A 16,185-nucleotide genomic window follows, 5' to 3' on the forward strand; every position below is an offset into this window, starting at 1 on the left:
AAGTATTTAGCCTTTAACCATGTGGAACCACACTAAAATAATTTAACTAGCATGAACTCTTGTCAAAAAATTCTATAATAGCAAGAGATTTTAGAAGTTGTAATTTAGATATGGCTTTAAATCAACTCTAAAGGCCCATATGAAAAAGCTCCTACTCTGAGGAATTTTTAAAAAGTAACAAAATCTAGATAAAATGAAGAATTTTTCATCTCTAGAACAAATTCACAGATACATATGATTCATGTGAGGATGTGCCAGTGTGTTTATTGGGGGTAAGCTTTAAAAAGATTTATATATTTTTTAAACAAATGTAACCTACTTAAATAACACAAAAATTTTAAAATAGACTAAGTTTCCAATTTTAATATACCTATTTAATTTGGAAGTCAGTGCCTGGCTATAAAATTATTAGAATTATTTCCATTAAGAATAATCGAAATAAGAAAAAAGCACTTAAAGCTCTTAGTAAATAAAGTTATATTTTTCCCACATGTTAAAAAAAAGAACTTGTCCTGTGGATGTATAAAATTTTGATTTTTTTCTCCCCATTTTTGCAGCTATTAGTGTGGGGGAAGAAAAAGAGTTCTTCATTAACAGATTCATGTTTGAGGAAGACAGTCTCATGGCCAGAAAGTGGCCTTTTAGGTCATTTAAATGGATTTTATATCTTCCATATATTTCAACTGCTTATTATCAAAGATATTAACTATCCCAAGTTGATAAATTATATAGTAATAACATTAATATAGAATAATGTGGTTAATCTTATTTTTATTTCTCAAATATTTATTTCTGATTCTTAAATGAATGGCTTTACTTTCTTATTTCCCTGGTAAGCTTTGCCTGTAAAACCAGTTTTATGCAATTAACCATTTTATTTATATTCAACTTTTCGTATGTGCTATGAAACTCAATGAGGTCTTTGATTTTTTTCATTTGAGTAAATAATCATTATCTAGAAAATTGGCATTCATTCTATTGAGTTATTCTTAGTAATAAGATAATAGTTGTAAGGCTTCTTTGTAAAATGCAAAGCACTATACAAATAAAAAGGATTATAATAGAAATTTCTGCAAATAATTAAAGATCAGGTAGTATTATGAACCATCTTAAAAGTATTAGAAATATATTCATTATACCTGTAAGAAATACTCATTTTAATGAAGTGAATTATATAATACATGATTTGAATACAATATCAATGTTTATTTGGTTAATTAAAATTTTTCCTATTTTATTTACTTCAGAGGAATTTTGCTTTTCTTAAATGATTTGAGCTTACATATAAATTAAACATAATTAAATGTACTATCATTAATAATAAAAATAATGGAGATCCTGTGGATGTGTTCTGTTTGTGCTTTTCATCTACTATATGTCTGGTTCCATCCTGCTCTCTGGTGTCTGGAGGCTGACTTACACAGATTTAATCAGAGCATTCTATTCCCCTTGTCTTCTGATTGGGTGTGCGGATCAGAGGACAGGCTGAAGGATCAGATTTAAGAAGAGACTCAGGTGGGGCAGTAGGCCTTTGGGTTGTAAAGGCTTCCTACTTTTGCCAGCCCCTGAATAACATTATCTCTTGTTGGTTTCCCTACCTTCTGAGTTACCTTGGTAAATAGTCAACTTTTAAAACTTTCTCCTGCTAACCAGTTTGAGAGTGCATCTTTTTCCTGCTAGGACTTTGGATAGATAGAAAAATTATCTGTGTTTTCACAGGAAATTGATACTAGTAAGTCTCATAGACGAGTTAATTACCATACTTTACAAATGTAAATACATGTAAATCAATTAACCTCAAAGGGAAACATGATGTTGTGATTTGCTTTTATTTCTTAAAAAGAAAATCATAAATAATCTTCAGACATTTTCCTGAGATTACACTCAAATATAAATATATCTTAAAGACCTAAGCAGAAGGGACATTGGTACCATGGTAGACAATATTTAAACCACACACTTATATAAGATGCAAGAATTCTGTTTGAATTCCTCTTGTCTTTCTAGAAAAGAAAAGGTGGCATTAAATCATCTTTCAGTGATTTTTTTTAATGTAGGATCAAGATTGGACAGTCACATGGGCCTTGGTGACTGTGGCGTTGCTCTCGGTTCATGTTAAAATCAGTGCGCTGTTTCACCGGGATGGCTAATGCAGTGCTCTCTGTGCTCTTTCAGACTGTCCCCACCACTTCAGGAGAAAGCGAGCAGGGATACGTAGAGTATGGCTGCCATACTACATGATGTCATAGATAAGAAAAGAAGCTTTAGGGACTACTCTTGAAAATATAGGGAAAATTTCATTCAGGATCTGAAGAGGATATGGAAAAATTCACACAAGATCATGGGCTTTTTGTTGCTCTCAAGAGCACCCCAAATTCTGTCGCCCTTCTCTGGTCATCTTGTCATCTTTTGTTCTGACAATTCTGCCCTTGAATCTTCTCTCACTAAGAAAGTCTTCAAGATGAAAGAAATATATGATTTAATCCTTTTCAAGTGCAGGAATGCTTCTGTAAGCTTCTTTTTAAATTTTGCCAGTATCCAATTTTGGACAAGTTACTAATGTATTATGCAAAACTTATACAAAATAGCAAAAATAATGATTTCAGTTCAATACCTGTACAAGCACATAAACCATTCTTTCTCTTTCACAAATGAAAGTTTGCTATATAGGGTGCATTCCATTTTTTAAATACTCTAATTGTAAAAAAAGTGTTTGTTAAAACTGTCTATCTGTTAAAATAGAGTAAAATAATTTTATTAATGTTGCATTTTAGATGTGACCATCTGAGATTTGTATATGTGCTCATATTCCAAAAATTTCTGTATATAAATTTTACTTACATAAATAAAATAGGAAAATTTTAGTTTTCCAAAGTAATTGGAAAAAACATTTTCCATGTTCAAAATCACAATGAAAGTGTTCGGTGTATATGATAGATTGTATTATTGTTCACAGTACTCGCTCCCCCACCCCTCCCTCAAGAGAAGCTTACTTTCTCTTCTGACATATATTTGGTTTGGCAATATGACTTGATTAGGGCAATGAAATTTGAGAAGATGTGACACATTCTAGAGTTGACCCAAAATAAGTGCTTAGAATAGCCACTTGAAATCATAGGACTGGTCTTCACTAGCATTGTCTGTGTTATGAAAGAATAATTTTTATCTCATTCCTCAATTTGGATTTTTTCCTTTTTTTTTTTTTTGTGAGGAAGAGAATCCCTGAGCTAACATCTGTTGCCAATCTTCCTCGTTTTTGGCTTGAGGAAGATTTGTCCTGAGCAAACATCTGTGCCAGTCTTCCTCTACTTTGTATATGGGATGCCTCCATAGCATGGCTGATGAGTGGCGTAGGTCCTCACACAGGATCTGAACCCACAAACCCTGGGCCTCCAAAGCAGAGTGCACGGAACTTTAACCACCCAGCCATGGGGCCAGCCCCTCATTCCTCAATTTGAAAGCTCCAATGTGTGTTTATTGCTTTCACAGCCAACTCAATTCACAGGGAGAAAATAAAGAAAGCTTTTAATCACTTCTTACTTCTTTTCAAAATCACACTGAAAAGAAAGGTACTTAGTGGGCATCATTTGACCAAATTCATTTTTCTTTCTGTGTACATCAACATGAGTAAGATTGGGAGGACTTTTGTTGCCTCTAACTATTCTTTGTGTGGATTGGCTTTTAGGTGCAATGTTATTTATTCAAGTAGCAAAGCCCTGCTTTACTGTACACACAGCTGGAGCCTATCAGATTCTCCATACATCTACCATTCATAAAACTGCATTTACTAGGGGCCAGCCTAGGGGCAAAGCAGTTAAGTTTGCACTTTCTGCTTCTCTGCGGCCCAGGGTTCGCTGGTTCGGATCCCAGGTGCAGACATGGCACCACGTGGCAAACACCATGCTGTGGTAGGCGTCCCACATAAAAGTAGAGGCAGATGGGCACAAATGTTAGCTCAGGGCCAGTCTTCCTCAGCAAAAAGAGGAGGATTGGCAGTAGTTAGCTCAGGGCTAATCTTCCTCAAAAAAAAAAAAAAAACTGCATTAACTAAAGATCTCTTCTATAAGAGAGCAAAAAGTTGCTAAGCACACCTTCCCTGTGTGTGCGGCACGCTTATGGCAAGTGAAGATTCATCCTCTTCTCAGTAAATTTTTCCAGCTGGAAAGGCAAATTTCTGCAAGCAGGCACACGTGGCAGCCACTGTTCTCCCACACGGTTTGCCATTGATATTACGGGCATCCAAAGTTGTCACGTGATAAAAGGGTTGTATATGTGTACGCGTGTGTGTTGGCTCTTCATCTATATATTTAAGATATGCATGAAAGTTATTGTCTTTGTTATTTCCATTCTGTTCTGTTTGATTTCCCCAAAGTAACTAGGTTTTCAGTAATATACATCCTATAAATGTCAATTCCAGTATGGTTTTAATTTATTCAATGTTTTCATTTTGTACTCCTATTAGTTTCCAGAACTCTGCTGGTTTACTTTACATCTTCTTATATTATCTTTTACAAAATACTTTCTTGTAAAGCTTTGACAATTTCTTTAAATTCCTGTCACTTTTAAAGTATGTTTCTATTCTCTTACTGTACCACTATTTGACAGTGGTACTTTTCAGTTTGTTATTCATTTTTAGATGGGGCTAGATGTTTGTTGAAGAACAGTGTAATAAGGGGCAAGGAAAGGAACTTGAAGAAGCTTTCCATCCTATTAAGTTTACACTCAGTTATTGTCTAATATAACTGGTCATTTTCTTATGACTTGGAGCACGTCTCCTAATTAAAGTCCTCTTGGCTAGACAGCTAGTTTAGAAGGCACATCAGCATGGTTTCTCCTTCAGCATCACTCGCCCTATTAATCTATGTTATTGACCTACGTCGCCATGGAGACTGTCCTCTAATCCTATGGCCCACTCACAACTCTTGAATTATGGTTCCAATCAAAGTATCTTCAGAACCACGAGCTTCACTTTTGGGGAAATGTGTTTTCTGCTTTAGGTAATAGAGGGCGTGTATAATTATGGACCAGATTTTGTAGGAGCATCAAGAATATATTTTTTTCTATGAGTGACTTTTCTTTTTTCCTTACAGATGGAATGCTTATACCCTCTCAATTTTTCATTCTTTGTAGGTTATTACAGATTTTTGGAGAAAAGTGGGTGAAAATATCTCAACTTCACCTTCTTTCAACTACACACTTTCACATCCTTTGGGGTGGGAGGAGATGGGGAACTAATTATGCCCTCAAACATTTCATGTAATCCTTCTTAATCAGTATTTTTAGGTGAAAGCTCTCTATTTTTCATTCACTCATTTAAACATTTTATGATGAATTATGATATATTAGGCTCAGTACTAGAGAGTAGAAATAAACAAATGAGTAAGACAAAATGCTCACAGACTAGTGAGGAAGTGAGAATGCAGAGCGATAAATGGGATTCCAATAGACATACCTAGAGATGCTGTGGGATCTTGGTGGAAGGATTGATTAGTTTTGCCTGGCTTGGTGAGGAAATGGTGATTAATGAGGTGACATTTGTGCTGAATTCTTGAAGGGTGAGAAAGCTTTCACAGGCAGAGAAGGGTGGAGGAGAATTAAAGGTAAGCAGTAGGCAGGCACTGTGTTGTGAAAGATGCCATGATTCTGTAGAACTACCAACGGTCAGTGTGGCCGGGGCACAGAGTGGTGGGACTGGCTCTCTCCCCCTCTCTTCCACTCAAGGACTTTGCTGAAGCAATTAACACCTCTCCGTGCTGCCTCAGTTTATTTTCTCTACTAGATCGCTTCCATTAATTCACAAACTAAACAAAACAACCCATCCCAAACTGCTGACCAAAACAAAATCCCCAATATCAACAACATACAAAGCCCTCTCCTTGGCCACATTGTTCCCTTCCTCAACCGCCTACATCTCTTCTACTTTTACAACAAACTATTTGAAAGAGCTGGATATACTTATTTCCATGAATTACTCCTATTCTTGTTCTTTAAAATCATGATTAGCGGCCAGCCCAGTGGCGCAGCCATTAAGTTCTCATGTTCTGCTTCGGTGGCCCGGGATTCGCTGGTTTGGATCCCCGGTGAGGACATGGCACGGCTTGGGAAGCCAGGCTGTGGCAGGGGTCCCACATACAAAGTAGAGGAAGATGGGCATGGATGTGAGCTCAGGGCCGGTCTTCCTCAAAAAAAAAAAAAAAATCGTGTTTAATATAAATTCCTTAAAAACCAAAAGAATATGTATAATTTATATATATGATATTTACATAATAAAAGTAAAAGAACTCTCACATGGGCTCCAGTTCAAGAAGGTGACATAGGAAGATCCTGTGCTAGCCTTTTCCCATTGACACACTGAATCTACAGCTACATGTGGAAAATGTCCTCTGCAAAAAATTCAAAAACGAGCTGAGCAACTGCTACATATCAAGTGAACAACAAAAAGGCCTGCCCTGAAATGGGCAGGAGAGGCTGAGACGCAGTCTCACCACAGACGCCCTATCCCTGGTGCTGTGACCCACAAGTGGGAGCGAACTCAAAATTCCAAGCTTTTCCCTGAGGAGCAAAGAGTTTGAACCCCACATCAGTCTCCTCAACTTTTAAGACCTGAACCTGAGAAATGAAGCCCCAAAACACCTAGCTTTGAAAGTCAATAGGGTTTCTGTCCACCAGACCCGCAAGGATACAGCAAACTGAGAAACAGTTCTTAAAGGGCTTGCACGTGTAGAATCGCCCCCCTGCCCCCAGGGGCTAATATAGTTTGAAGTCACTCCCTGATTCCAAAATATATTACAAAGCTATAGTAATTAAAACAGTATGGTATTGGCATAAAAACAGACTTATTGTTCAATGGAGCAGAATAGAGAGCCTAGAAATAAACCCACACATATATGGTCAATTAATTTACAAAAGAAGAGCCAAGAATATGCAGTAGGGAAAAGACAATCTCTTCAATAAATAGTAATGAGAAAAGTGGACAGCCACATGCAAAAGAGTGAAACTGGACCAAAATGAACCACTATCTTTCAGCATGTGCAAAAATTAACAAAAATTAACTCAAAATGGATTAAAGACTTGAACATAAGTCCTGAAACCATAAAACTCCTAGAAGAAAACATAGGCAGTAGTCTCCTTGACACAGGTCTTGGAGATGACTTTTTGGGTTTGACACCAAAAGCAAAGGCAACAAAAGCAAAAATCAAATGGGACTACATAAAACTTAAAAGCTTCTACACAGCAAAGGAAATCATCAACAAAATGTAAAGGCAACCTGCTGAATGGGAGGAAATATTTGCAAATTGTAGGTCTGATAAGAGATTAATATCCAAAATATATAAAGAACTCATACAACTCAATAGAAAAAGACAAACAATCCAATTAAAAAAAAAGAATAGAGGACCTGAATAGACATATTTCCAAAGAAGATATACAGATGGGCAACAGGTACATGAAAAGGTGCTCAACGTCGCTAATCATCAGGGAAATGCTAATCAAAACCACATGAGATGTCTCCTCATACCTATTAGAATGGCTATTATCAAAAAGAAAAGAAACAAGTGTTGAGGAGGATGTGGAGAAAAGGGAATCTTTCTGCACTGTAGGTGGGAATGTAAACTGATGCAGCCACTATGGAAGACAGTATGGAGATTCCTCAAAAAATTAAACTAGAACTACCGTATGATCCAGCAATTACACTTCTGGGTATTTATCCAAAGATTGTGAAAACACTAACTCAAAAAGGTATCTGCACTCCCACGTTCACTGCTGCATTCTTTACAACAGCCAAGACACGAAAGCAACCTAAGTGTCCCTCGATGGGTGAATGGATAAAGAAACTGTGGTGTGTAAACAGTGGAATGTTATTCAACCATAAAAAAGAAGGAAATCTTGCCATTTAGAAGAACAGGATGAACCTTGAGGGCATTATGCTACGTGAAATTTCAGACAGAAAAATATAGATACCATATGATTTCACTTACATGTGGAATCTAAAAAAAAAAGAAAAAGAAGAGCTCATAAGTACAGAGATTGGTGGTTGCCAGAGTTGAGGTTTGGGGGTGGTTGTAATGGTGAAGAAAGTCCAACAGTACACACTTCCACTTATAAAAATAAGTCATCGGGCTGTAATGTACAGCATGGTGACTACAGTTGAAAAGAACAATTTGTAACAATGTATGGTGATGGATGTTAACTAGATTTATGGTGGTTATCATTTTGCAATAGATAGAAATATTGAATCATTATGTTGTACAATAAAAATATTTTTAAAAAGAATGCCTGCATGCATCCACGATACAAGCAAAAATATGAAAAATTAATAATATCCTTGAAGTCCTATGTTCTCTCTCTAATCCCATCTCCTTCTCCTTAGGAATCAATTCTTTCTAGAATTTTGAATTTCTAGAATTTTCCTTGCTATTATTTATAATTTTACCACTAATGTATTCATTATTAATGTATTGCTCAATTTTGCACAGATTAAAATTTCTTGTAAATTGGAACATATCAAATATCGTATATTCTGTGACATTTGTCTCAGCTTTTTGTCCTGCAGGATGTCTGTGGCTATAGTTCCTATTCTTTAACTTCTGCACGGTGTTCCACTGTATGAACAATGCACAGATTACCTAACTGCTCACCTCTCCTTAGAAATTCGAATTACTTCTAGCTTTCCCAGCACATGCAATGCTACTATGGTAATTCTTGAATATCTCATCTTGAGTCTATGTGCTAATTTCTCTAGGGTGCATGCGCATTTGTTCATCTCTACCCAAAATAAATTGTTTTCAAAAGTAGTTGTATCAACCTATAGTCTTCTAGTAGTATATAAATTGCACTGCTGGATCACATTATTTTGGGGACTTAGAGTTATCAGAATTTTTTTAAAATCTTGCCAGTTAAAAAAATCTCATTGTAGATTTAATTTCTATTTCTCTGTTTATTATTGATTGGAGCATATTTTCATAAATTTATTGGTCTTATATATTGCCTCTTCTGTACTGTGTCAGTTCAAGTGTTTGCAAATTTATCTATTTGTTAGTTTACCTGTTTGTGTGAGTTTCAGCTGGGTTATCAAGCTTCCCCACTTGTGAGATCCTCCTCTGAGAACACTACCCTGCAGATAACTCCCTGGGTCTCTCTTGCTCTGACTTACAGTGGCAGACGGTCTCTAAAGTAACAGTGCCACAGGCTCCCTCCCCCCTCCCCTACACACATTATTTTCTATCTCATTATCATTTTACAATTTTTTCCTCAAAGCTCCTATTGTCTAACACTACGTAATATCTCTATTTGTCATTTACACATTTTTTGGATAGAATGTAAGCTCCACCAGGGCAAGGATTTTGTTTTAACGTCAGCACTGTGTCATCATTGACTAGAAAGAAAACCGGACTTTGGCGTGTGCTAAAGTACCAATCACTGCTGAATAAATAAGTGTGTCGGACCTTGTCACGTGCTTCTACAACAAATCTCCCCCTTTTTTAGCAAATAAACAAGAAAAAAACTTAAGAAATATGGTAGTATTCAAAATAATAGTTTAATCATGAAAATAGCACATTTGTGATGTATTGGCATAGAACCTGAATTTGTTTCTCCATTATGTAGATAACATGTCCACTTTGAACCTTACTCTCATTTAAAAGTTGAGTTAATAATAGTTCTTAAATGCTTGCTGTGCATCTTAAATAAGATAATGCTTACAGTTGAAGATTTATAAACCTGCAAATTCTTTCCTAATGCTGGGTTTAATTAAATACAACTTTTATTACAAATCTGTTAGAAGAGGTTTGTTGGAATTGCAGTAAAATAAGGATTATAATCAATGCCTTTCATCTGTGTAAAATATTAAGTAGAATCCAACACATTGATGAATAAAGGCTTTGATATTTCTGAATTTGTCTTGCAAATTACTGGTCATAACATTAGAAAAGAAGAAATTCAAATCACAGTTAGAAATCCAAGGCTATGCAAAATCAGACAAAATAAGCTGGAATTGCATTTAACGCTTCATCAATTTGGGTAGTTGTCTTACTGGAGGAACATAGGACCGCTGGTTAGACTATCTTAATCATCAAGCTTTTTGCTTTATAAATGAGTTAGAATTATTTGTCAAGTCACACCAAAGTCAGTTGTTATGAACTCCCTGAAGAGTATTTACCAGGCTTCTGATGAGAGCAAATGGAAGCACCTCAACATCGGACGTGTCTCTTGTTAGAGCAAATGTTTCTGTGAGTGGGCTTGTGCTGTTAGTCATTTTGCTATAAGAAAGGGTCTGAAGGAAGAAAAATTTCAAGTGAATTTATGGGTTTTTCTATAGGCTAATAAAGATAATAAGAATAAATGTTCCATTTAAATGCGACCAATTTATGTAAATATGTAGAATTTTCCTGCTGTTGCAATTATCTACCAATTGCCATAATTCAGATGCTTATTTGGAAAATTACCAAAGACATATTTCCTTAAAGTCACTTTTCCAAAAAGAATAGTTAATCAAATCAAATAATTATCTGAACTTTAAGTATTTATTAAAAAATAAAAATTTGTAACCAGTGTTTTTTGTTAGAACATGGGTCATTTTTATGAGTTTCTATTTTTTGGCACTTATTTTCATCTTGATGATAAGGTGTAGAATTTTCAGAAGGATTTAGAGTTGTCTAACAAGCTTCATAAATCACATGTTTTTATGTTTTTGTTTTTTCCTATTTACTATTCAGCAAATGTTTTTAAAAGTTCAGAGATCTGCTTTCTAGATTATACATCAGACTGGTAAGCAATCCATTGCTGGTTTATGACCATTAACTCATATGCTCAGTGCCATTCACCATCTCATCTCGTGTTCCCTTGAGAGCTTGAAATCACCTATCACAATAAATCAAACCACAAACTAACTGAAGTCATGAAGGATTTCTCACAGCGGTGCTGCATTGCCAACATCCCGCACTTGCTTTTTCCTCAGCCCATCAAACTGAAAACAGTGAAAACCATGTTTATCATTTATCCCCTCTGCTACAATAAATTTCTCTTCCTGACTTCCCTGTATCTGCTGATGGCACCACTGTTCTTCTAGTCATCTGTGCTGAGAAAGCTGTGCATATATTTTAACTCTTCCTTCTCTTTAGATAGCATGTCATTAGACCCCATCTTTTGTGTACTGAACCTCCATAAGGTCACTTCAGTTTTATTTCATTACCTCCATAAACTTACTTAAGTCCCTTCTAACCTCTCATTCTGTCTTTTACAAAAAGACCCTAAAATAGAGCCACAGCTTCCGCTGGCAGGCCTTGCATCCATCTTCCCTGTCAGATAACATCCCCAAGGCTCACCCTGACTGTATCATCACTGCTGCTCAGACTCCATCAGCTGCTCTTTGCCTCCTAAAAAGACCACATCTCAACATTTGCTCTCAGTAGGGAAGAAAGGTAGAGTTCTTGTAGACACCACTATAGTAAATTCTAAGTTCTAAGGGGGACCCAAGGTGAGGAAAAGTCATTTGTCAGCTATCCAACAGGAATGCAAGGAAAACTCGGGAAGACACACTACCAACTTTTCTGTGGATACTGGTCTTTTTTTGGATTTCTATTATAAAGACTCCTTCCTATTTTAGAGGCAATTCTTCACAATGTGAGTGTCTAGAAAAGGCAGAGTATCTACCTACCTTGACAGCCTAAGAGAGACATTTTCCTCTCCCTACACCCTGCAAACCAAGCTTAGGGCAAACAACCCATGTTCAGTCAATTAGAGGTAACCACCTAGAAATATGATTCATGAAGAAGTGTCATAAGGAAGAACGGAAGAGAAGTTTGAATCTGTGGGAGCAATAGCAATATATAGTTGTGTACAATGACAATCTCACTCTACAGATGGTCAGTGTAGGGGTGGCCTCTGTCCACGGTGGTGTTGAGGCCAGATTGTTGTTTTGCTCAACTTCCATCAATTCTTAACCATTTTTAAAATATGTTTCTCAAGCTTTCTTGCCAACTTGGGAGCTATGCAAAAATACTTCCAGTGAAGTATTTTCTGCATGAGCTAAGTAGGTCAGTATCCACAGATGGAACCAAGCACCATAAATGGACTGATGAGGGAATTTCCTCAGGGAGAGGTGGGGACTATGATATGGTAAACTGGGCTGAATATGTTGGAGGGCAGAAATACCGTTGCTCTCCAAGAGTTGGGATCTAGCAGCAGAGGGGAAACAGCTAATTAAATAATCACCCATAGTCGCCTGAAAATTAATTAAAATGTTGGGGAGTCTTGAGGCCCCTGTCATAGGAAATTATGAATAGTAGGAGCGGCACGTGAACTTCATGGGCATGGAATGGAATGACTCCTTCGAACAGAATAAGTGTGGAAGGAAATGTACGTAGATGTTGGATAGTCGAAAGGTAGACCTTTTTTTGTCATTATTTTTATTTTTGTCCTGTACCTGAACATTCATATTTTGGAGGAATGGTCCATTTTCTAAATGTTGGTGACTGGTAGGACCCAATCTCTCAATACAATATGGAGGATGAGGGCCATACCTGTAGTAAACTACATGCTGCCTTGCAGAACTTTGAGTCTTGAGTGAGTAACGCAAAGAAAAACGGACAGGGTGGTTAGACTCAAGGCGGAAGGTTGAACCGCAGCTGCACCCAGTGGCAGCAGTAACATCTACGGTGGCCAGTACAGAGGGCTCTGTATGGCTCCTGGGACAGCGGTAGCATTCTAGTATGTTCTATCTCCATTGGTTCCTTCCTTCACACAAAACTGATTCTCCACAAATTTTGTTTTTGTTGTTAATCTGTGGTAGTTCTCAAATCTTTCCAATAAATTATGTTTCCTGTTTAGGTTAGCCATACTCACTTTTGTAACATGTCACCAAAAACTATGATTAATCCAAAGTTCAGGTGTGAAGTTTGCACAATCACTGCAGTCTATCTCAGAGGTTGGAAATGCCATGAGGTAACTCATTCGTGAGGATGCAGATTGGATATCACTTTGTAAGTGCAGAGCAATGATAGCAGATGTGTTGGAGTCAGCGTCATGCCAGACATTTTATCTGAAAAAAAGGCAGGGAGAGGCAGAAATAAGGCCAGTGCCTTCAAAATGGCCTGGCAGTAACAAGCAAGTTGCCTTGCATAGATTATTTTTCCTTTTTCTTCACAGTTTACTGATTAGTTTCCTAGATAGGGATAAAGCAACCCTGCCTTTGAGAGTCCAAAGGACAGCAAGTCATAGAGGTGATGTGGCCATTCCAGAAGAATAGCCAGAAGTTAGAGGATGTCAAGAGATGTGTGATGTGGAGGTTAATGATTTCAGAGTAAGATTCAGAAATTCAGATTCAGAAATGGTACTCCTAAAATGTACTGGTCTCAGGAAAGAGACTTCTGATATGCTAGACAGTGTCACTCCTTGCTTCTAGTAGAGAGATTGCAAAGACAGTAAATGGCTGGGGATTCATTCTGAAGAACTGGGGTGGGACCAGATGTGTGGTAGTCTGTAATCTGGCCTTCATTCTCCCATGTTAGTAGTTCAGATTCCTACCTTACTTTCCAGTCAAATAAACTTATGACTCCTTGAATATTCTGTACACTTTCCAGATGCTGGCTTTTATTTATTTATTGTTTGACTAATGCTGTTCTTTGTTTAGAAAGCACTCCTTCTGTGGCTTTGTCTACCAACATCCTAGCTATCCATCAAAGCCAAGTTTAATGGTAAATTGTTCCATGAGGTCTTAGCCATTTACCCACCTGGAATCTCAATTCTCTCAGCATTTTGCACTGGGATGAATACTTGGCCCTGGTTAAACAGCAGGCTGAAGTCTATTGATGAGTAGCAGAAATCAGCCAAGGCAGGGAAGAGTCCTGGGGTGTGGATTAACACGAGGACTTGCCTCAGCTTGGTAGTAAAAATTCAGAATTAGCAAGCTCGACACTGGGCCTGTTTGCCAGAGCACGGCACAGGGCTGGGGAAGGTGGCTAAAGCCGGGCGTGTGCAAAGCACCCAGGGCATCCCCAGCCACGAACACAACTGCTTTCCTTCTTCATCTCACTAGTAAATGGAAATGCTTGCCATTCTCCTAGGCCTGTGTGTCTAGTTGAAGAGCAGGACAGGGCCGCACACACACTGTTGTTGCTTGCACGTTGGTGGAGTGGGGTAGACAGAGACCGGGAGCACAGTTCTCCTATGGAGCATTTACTATCAGTACCATCGCGTAAGTTATAAAGGCAAACAAAACTTTCTCAATCCTTTTGAATTTCCCACAAACCACAATGTTATGTATGTAGGAGCAGCTTAGTATAACCTTTTTGAATAGCTAAATAAACGATTATCGTTATAACAAAAATAATATGTATATACACACACCTGTATCTATCTATCTATGTATCTATCTGGTATCGAGGTGAGTGTATCAATGTCTATTCACTTCCCCCATATTTCCTTTTTAGCACCTATTACTGTAATCTATAGAAATTATTTCTCATGCTCTATTTCGATTTAACACTCAGAAAAATATTACTCCAGTTCCTCTAATCCATGCTATTTCTATTTCTTGGTCAGGATTTCAATGCACTTTTGTTATTAAATTTTAGTAGCAGAGTTAAACTTTTCTTAAGTATGCACTCTTCATCACATTAACCCAAAAATCAATGGCATTTTAGTGACTTCCACTGTATTTCTGTAAATTACCAGGGATTGATAATTATAACATATTTTCACACCTTAATGCAATAGAATCTCAAATCATAAAATCAGATACTATGGAAAATGTAGTTAACTCTTCATGAAAAAAATTCCTAATATCTTAAAACTGCATTTTCATCTTCTTTCTGCTTGCACGTAGGAAAAATAAATGGGCCAATGAATTGCTGTATTCCCAAACTGGGTATCTTTAAAAGAGTAGAACCTTATCATCTGGTTGATTTTGTTCCAGGCAATTATGTTGAAATGGTCATCATGAGCTATAAACTATGATTGGTTTTCCTTTTTGAATCAAGCCCGTATCAGAGATATCAAAAAATTTAGAGGGAAGATGCCACTTAACTAGATTGTCAATCTATGAAAATTAAACATTAAAAAGAAGTTTCATTTAACATTATGACTATTTATAGCCCAAATGGTAATTTAACTTTAAACTTAATTTTATAGAAAATATTTTGAAATCATACATTTTAGACCATGACATATGCCAGAACTATTCCATTTCTATTTTGGCAGTTCTTATAAACAGATTTTCAAAGGCTTACTGCAGATTATATTTCAAACAATCTACCTCAAAATACTGTTGATTACGAAAATCATACCTATCCAAATGCAATTTTCTAATTTTCATACTCAACTATACTTGGCTATATTTAATTGCATTTCAAAAGTCTTAAAATGGCATTCCCTATGTGTTAGGTAATTTAAAAAGTCAATGTTATTTCATTTAGTCCTTGTAGTAAGTCTTTAAACGAAAAACTTCAATTTCAAAGCAGTTTAATAACCTACCCAAAAGTCAAACAACTTGTGACATAGTTTGAAATTGTGTCCTCTAACTAGAATCATACAATTTTTTAAAGATATTTTATCGTATTTCATATGTGCATTATATATATCACACATGCCCGGAACAATTTTATTTATCCAGCATCATGGAAATTTCCTATAAAAAGTTCCTAGAAATAACTTTTAAATCCTGGAGCATGAAGATGTTATTTAATTTTACAACTTATGTGGAAGAGTTTTAAGATATACATTATTGTTCTTTTATATCCCTATTAAATAGTGCATAGTAAAATATGTGTATCTTTTTGTGTGTTTCAAGGTCTCCAACAGGATCGTCAGTTTTTGTAGGGAGCAGGAACAGTCATGCATCAAGTGATATGGAAGTTCTATTTGTCCTCACCCTGGTGGAACCTGGATGATTATGTTTATTTTTGATAGCTACTTTTTTTTCCACTTTAATTATTAGATGGCTCAATAGCTGGGGGTCTTTTTGTTGTTGTTGTGAGTGTGCCTGTTTTCTGGAATGCTTCATTTTTTAATTTCTAACCCGTTCACTGGAATTTGTAATACACAGAAATGTGATTTCACCAGCATTTTCAAATTGCATCTAAAGTATAGGTTCACTGGCTCGGTGTGAGGGCCTAAGCATCTCTTAAATGAAACTTCTCCAGTTCAAGGTATGCTTTTCAGTGCAAGACCATTTTCATACTCAATTTACAT

The sequence above is a fragment of the Equus asinus genome, chromosome 2 (genome assembly GCF_041296235.1).
Source record: "Equus asinus isolate D_3611 breed Donkey chromosome 2, EquAss-T2T_v2, whole genome shotgun sequence".
Classification (NCBI taxonomy): Eukaryota; Metazoa; Chordata; class Mammalia; order Perissodactyla; family Equidae; genus Equus; species Equus asinus.